Source organism: Panthera uncia, chromosome D1 (genome assembly GCF_023721935.1).
Source record: "Panthera uncia isolate 11264 chromosome D1, Puncia_PCG_1.0, whole genome shotgun sequence".
Classification (NCBI taxonomy): Eukaryota; Metazoa; Chordata; class Mammalia; order Carnivora; family Felidae; genus Panthera; species Panthera uncia.
In genome coordinates this window covers 2,917,909-2,924,461 of record NC_064808.1, presented here as the reverse complement: position 1 = coordinate 2,924,461, position 6,553 = coordinate 2,917,909, and the positions used below count along the sequence as shown (strand labels likewise).

The window sequence follows — 6,553 nt, the reverse complement described above, 5'->3', positions numbered from 1 at the left end:
GGCCAGACACCCTTTCGGCCCGACACCACACAGGGCCGTGCTCGCCACAGTCCTGGGGCTTCACGGGAGGGCAAAGGACAGACCCTGGCTGCCCTCAAGGGCCCTACCTCTAGACCGCAGGCGCAGCCGGGGTGGGGGCGGGGGGCTCCACCATCATGACCTCCACTTCCCGGGAAGAAACTGAGGCTCCCGGGGGCGGGGGGCGTCACTTGAATGAGCCCCATAGGGCCGCACCGGACTCTGGAGGCAGTGCCCACCCCTCCCTCGATCCAGTCACCCGCCTCACGGGGGTGGGGGTGGGCAGTGTCACCAGTCCACGACTTGGCCCCAGAGCTGCCTGGTCCCTGGGGCGGTTCTCACAGCCAAGAGGGGCTAACAGGTGTAGACAAATGGCCGCCCAGCCCTCCAGGCCTGGCATCCCAGGAATGTGATAAGCCACCCATGCTGCTGACCCCCACGGTGGGGGGAGGGAGGGGGGCTTGTTATGTTTGCCCCGGGCCCTCCTGCCCTTCCCTCCAGCCCCTCAGCCGCTGGGTTCCCAGGGCCATGGCATTCACTGTTAATTAACCAGGGGAATGAATAAAGCCGCGGCCCAGGTCCCTGCGGAGGGGCCCGTGCTTCCCAGAGCTCCCCATTCAAAGGGCCTGGCGGTGGCTGTTCTGCACTCAGAGGCAAAGGGAACATTTGCAGAGACAGGAGGAGAGACGGAAAGCCAGAGGGAGAGGGAGAGAGGCAGAGAGGGAGGGAGAGGGAGGGACGCGCAGAGACACAGAGACCGAAAGAGAACTCTGCAGCCCAGACATCCTGTTCCAGTTTCAAGCTCGGCCTGGCGGGCCCCAGGGGCGGCTGTTTCATTAGTGACAAGCTCCCCAAAGCCGTCCAGAGGACTGTGGGTGCTCTCGGCACCCTGTCTCGTGAGGGCCTGTTGCTAGCGGAACCCTGGCTTTGTGCAGAGGCCTCAGAGGAGAGGAGACAGAGTCAGAGTGAAACAACCCTGACAGGGCCGGAAGCAACCAGGCCTCTTATCACAGGCCCCAGAGTGGCCCTCGTGATGGGTCTGGGATCCGAGAGTAGGCGCACAGCCTTCCTTTGAAGGTGAGGCCATGCAGGGTGGGAGGCGGGGCCTCACCTGGAAGGAGCCTGTTTCCCTCTGAATACCACGTCCCTCCGCTTCCCCACACTGGGGTCCAGGCGGGCCCCCTTTCCTCGCACAACCCAGAATGTACAGCCTGATCGACCAGAGAGGGCCAGGGAGAGCTTCGAGTGAAGGGTACTGCTGCAGCCCCGCCACGAAGGCAGATGGCCCCGTTCCACCCGTGGGAAACCGAGTCAGGGATTCAAGGACTAGGGTAAGGCCGACAGCTTGCAGGGGTGGGCTCAGTCTCCCTCCTCTGTGCGCCCCGTCCGTTTGGGGACACCGAATGCAACACTGCGCCTGTGCTGCGAAATCCCCATGCTGTCCACGCGGGTGTGTCGTGGGGTCAGCTGGCCGTCCCCCTCCGGGACAACGCAGGTGTGGCCGGCTGTGCAAACCTCAGCCTTTCCAGAGCGAGGACCTGAAGGCCCCTCTTGTTCCCTGATGTGCCAGAAATTGGCTCCGGAACCAAGGTGAGGTCCTGGCAGTGTCTGGACAGCCCGTGGCCCCAACGGCCCAGTGGTGCTGGGGGGGGAGGGGGCAGGTATTTGGGACCTGGAGGGGTGCCCTCGGGACAGACGAGCTGTGGGGGGCGTGGGAGCCCCAGGGAGGTCCTGGCAGGCCGAGCGCAGCCGGGCCTGGAGACAAAGACAAGCGTCCAAACGAAATCAGCCTCCATACCCACCGCCGGTGCCCCGGCAGACCGGGCACTGACTCGGGGAAGACACGTGTCCCTCGGGGCCGCCTCTTCAGGAGCACAGCGAAGCAGACAAACTGAATTTCATGCTGCATTCTCGGTGGACATTTCAAGCTGCCCCCAGGATCTTCCCAGGGCACCAGCGTCCCTGTCCACTCCCCTTCCGCCCGGCAGCGTGCCTCCCCTCCAGACCCTGCTCGTCACCCTCTCCTCTGGCAAGCCTTCCAGTTGTCCCCGGCAGTGCCCCTGCCTCTTCCAGTCAAACAGGGGCCTCCTCCCTTCCCCCCTCCGCAAAGGTATGTCCGCCCGGAACCTGGGAACGTGACCTCATTTGGGAAAAAGGTCTTTGCAGATGTGATTAACATAAGGATCTCAAGGTGAGATCATCCAGGATTCAGGTGGGCCCTACATCCACAGCGACGAGTGTCCTGAGAAGAGGAAGAGGGGACGAGGGGCGTCCGGAGACGGCCACGTGAGGACAGACGCGGAGGCTGAAGCTGTGCCTCGGCCGGCAGAGGAAGCCCAGGGTCACTGGCAGCCACCAGCAGCTGCGGGAGGGACCTGGGACCCGCACAGCCTCAGAGGGAACCCACCTTGCCGACACCTTGATCTTGGACTTTTGACCTCCCGGAGACAATAAACGGCTGTCGTATTAAGTCACTCAGCGTGTGACAATTTGTTACGGCTGCCCAGGACACATACGAGCCCTTCTTCCCGCCCCTCTCCCCCCCCCCCCCCCCCCCCCCCCCCCCGCCCCCGCCCCCCCCATCAGCTGCCCTCTTTTCCAGAAGTTCAGGCTCAGGAGCAGGAGTGCTGCTTCCTTCAGGACAGTAATATCTCAATAAATGAAAATCAGAGGAGTTCAAGAATGACGGGCCAGGTTCTTCTAGAAACCTCCGCCCTGTGAAGTGGCTGCATGGCGCCCACGACTCACACAAGCTTCCCTCCTCCCCCCCCCCCCCCCCCCCGCCGGCCATCCTCGTACCGCGTCACATCTGAAGAAGGAATGGGAAGGCAGCCGGCTTCTCACAGGCAGAAAGGCCTGCAAGCTTGTTCCTCCATCGAGAGGGACCCAACTCCACCCCTTCTGGGACATGCCTCACCTCCTTACCTGGTCCTTCCTTCTTCCCTAGGTGCCCGTCTGACTTGTGCAACTCTGGGACCGTCCCCTGAGCGCTGTCTGCTGTCCTGCAGTCTGCCGGGGACCGCCGGATGTGTATGACCTGATCCCAGCTTCCAGGAACTTCGGTCCCAGAGGTGAGCAAAAACCTGGTGAGACAAAGAGAGAACCATACTCGGTTTCCAAGCAGCAGTAGTGAGGGGCAGATCCCAAATCCCACTTCAGGCCCTCATTTTGCCGTTCCCACCACCTGGATGGCTCTTTCTCATCATGATCAGATGCCCAGGTCCTGCCCATCCTTCAGGATTCAGATCGGATACTCCCCCTCCATGAGCTTGTTTACAGATTCAAGGCTCCCTTCAGGTCACCCCACCCAGCCTCTTCAAGAAAATACAGATGGGCATTAGCAGAGTCTGATCCTTTCTGCCAAAGGCATCCTGGGCACCCACAGGCCCTCCCAGGATTTTCTGATATGCTTAAGACAGGCTTAAGCCTCACATCCCACCCATCCTTCCCCTGCCCTCCTTTGCCAAGAAGGCTGCTAGAAGGCACATTATAGGACATACTGGTTTTTGTTTATAAAAACCAACTCTTGGGAGCCCTTACTAACTTGCACACTAGTAAATACCTAGCAATTTCCCTTAAAAGTACCAGCTCAGTGGGCGGCTGGGTGGCTCAGTTGGTTAAGCGTCTGACTCTTGATTTTGGCTCAGGTCATGATCTCCTGGTTTCTGAGACGGAGCCCCAAGTTGGGCTCTGCACTGACAATGCTCAGGCTGCTTGGGGTTCTCTCTCTTCCTCTCTCTTCCCCTTCCTTCCTCCTTTCCTCTTTCTCTCTCTCTCTCTCAAAATAGATAAATAAACTTAAAAAAAAAAAAGTACCACATCAGCATTCTCTGTGTCCACAAATAACCTGTGTGCTGGTGTAGGGTGACTCCGTTCTCCCAGAAACACAAAGGCCATCCATCTGCCAGGCAAACCCCGCTGGTCTGGGGGTTGTATACGTGTACTAGGCCTTGGATCTCTCACCCTATGACCTGCCGCTTCGGGCTCCCCCAGTCTCCCTCAGCCCCAAGAGACAAGTGGAATTGCTTCTACCTAACGTCCAACTGGGCAACGGCCTCTCACTCAGGCTGTGGCCTCACCTCCATAAGCCACCCTCCTCGGCCTCTCGCAAACCTCTCGAGGAGAGCAAAGAGTGGGGGAAGTGAGCCCTGGGTAAAAATCAAAGGTGCACCCAGGTCCCTGGCTCCCCACTGAGCCCCAAAGCCAGTTTCATGCAACGGAGCCCGCTGTGGCTCCTTGTTCCACCAACCCGTGCTTCCAGCTCAAGCTCCAAGCCCTCCCAAGGATGTGTTTCCCACTGACAGAAAGCTCATCCACCTGGCAAACATCGTGAAATCAGAAAGCCCAAGGCTCGGGCCCAGATGTGTGAAAATGATCGATGTACCGATCGGGACGCAAATTAGGCTAGTGTTATAAGAAAGTCCCAACACCGTAGCTTAAACCGGGGGGTTGATTTCTCCTTCCCAGAGGAACCCAGGTAAGCGATCTAGGACAAATGGGGAGGTCTGACGGGACTAGTGACCCGGGCTCCCCGACCTCTAAAGGGCCGCCCTTGGTCTACAAGCTCTGAGTTGACCTGCGTCCTTGACTAAATCCCAGCCTGTGGGAGGGGTCACTGCTTTCCTTTCAGAGGCGGGACGTGGCCCTTGCTCACAGAGCGATCATGCCGCACTTGTCCAGGCCGCTCTAGTCTCGTGTGTTCCATACGAACGGCACCCCCGAGACACCATGAGGCCGGCTCACAGCCCGCTGGCCAGGCTGTCACAGGGCCAGGCCCAGCCACAAGGAAGCCAGGCAGCCTGGGACTTCTCCCTACAAACCGAAACAGCGGTTCTCCAAATGTGTGTATGGGAAGTCTGAGAGGTCAACATCATTCTCATGGTAACACTGAGACGTTAGCTGCCTCTTTCCCTCTCATTCTTTCTTGCGCATGTAACGGAGTTTCCCAGAGACGGCGTGCATTTATGACCTCGTCACCTGATGGCTAACGGAGTGTGTGCTTATATACTTTTGCGGTTTTACGTTGTTTTCCTCCATTTTAATTTCCAAGGCAGTAAATATCCGTGGATGAAACCCATACCGACAAAATCGCTTTGGGGTCCTTGAAAACTTTTAAAAATGCAAGTGGACCCGGAGACTAAAAAGTTTAGGAACTGTCCGATAGAAGGTGAAAACAGACGCTATCATGCAGAACCTGCAAGAATCCCTCGGGCCCGGCCCCGCCTCTCCCCACCCCCGTGGCCTTGTGCAGCCACCTGGTAACTTGGAGTCTGGCTCCTAGAAATGAGGGAGCAGACACATCTCTCACCAGGTAGGACCCCAGTCGCTGCAGCCGTGAGTCTGCACCAAGCCTGGAAGCTCAGGGCCCTGCCGGAATTTTGTGGTTCGACGCTCACGTCCGTTCTGTGGCAGTGAGGTTCCCCGTGCTTCCACGAACAACGGAGGAATGCTTCACCTCCAGCTTGAGGGTTCACGCTCCGGGCTTGCCGCTTCAATTGTGCCCCGCTCTTTGCAGATTACTCTGGACCCGTTTTGTCTTCTTTAAAAATGGAGGCTAGTTCCGAGAAGTTCCAGAAAGCCGTTTGCATAGTTCCAACGCTGCAGCTCCTGAAATGGTGAGCCGCCGCCAGGCACGGGGTAGGTGGTAGGTGGACCGACAGAGAAGCCCCTGGAGAAGGAAGAAGCACCCCCTCTCCGGCTGGCCAACTTGCCAGACCTCCCCAGGACTCGCTCTGGCACTCAAGGCCCTCCTTATGTGGCCTCAGCCCACCTTAGGAGAGAGTTCCCTGTATCACTTTCGAATTCAGCGGAGTCTGCTTTTCCTGGGCAAGGGGGTCTTTCCATTCAGAGCGCCCGCCCCCCCTCCGTCAACCAGACAATCAGTTCTCTGGGAAGGGGAGGCCGGAAGTGGGCCCATTCACCAGGCTCTCCCCAATGAGCGTTTGTAAACACATGCCTTCTTTATAACATCAGCAAACAGAACATGTTTTCCTACTTAACAGGAAGTGCAGCCTAACGGCTGGCTTCCCCAGACGGCCCCAGCCCTCACATGCACGCAGCATATGCAGCTAGGACAGGGCCAGGGACCAAGGGGTGGGGTGGGGTGGGGGGCCGGCCAAGCCCCTCTGGGTTGCGGGAGAAGCTCCCAGCGGTTTGCACGTGCCAGGAACCCCTCGCGCCGGTGGGAGAAGGGTCCCACCTCTTCCCAACCCCTTGCCTTTGTCCCCTGGCAGCCCGCCTTTCCCTGGAAGTGGAGTCAGGCCGGATCCTAGGCAAAGAAATGAATTTCTAACCACGCAAGCCCTTTCCCTGTCACAAGATCTTGGACGACAACCCGGCAGGGAAGCCCGAGGGCTGTTGTCAGGAGCGGCGGCCAAGCCTCGGAATGACACAATCGTACCAGAACCCTGAGCAGTCTGAGGAATTAAAAAAAAAAAAAAAAAAAAATCCTCTCCTCCTCCTCTCGCCGCTGGGGGAGGGGGGTCCGCTGGGGAGGCCGGGGGGGGGGGGGGGGGGGGGGGGGGGGGGGGGGGGG

At 59.1% G+C, this 6,553-nt stretch overlaps 1 long non-coding RNA gene across 1 annotated transcript; it reads left to right on the top strand.

Annotated features, from left to right (window-relative positions):
* The first annotated feature begins 1,147 nt into the window (after positions 1-1,147).
* On the top strand, positions 1,148-6,461 carry LOC125930020 (uncharacterized). The gene is made up of 4 exons (XR_007460038.1): positions 1,148-1,349; positions 2,966-3,089; positions 5,534-5,633; positions 6,252-6,461. It is a non-coding gene; the product is annotated as an uncharacterized LOC125930020 (long non-coding RNA).
* Positions 6,462-6,553: the final 92 nt, after the last annotated feature.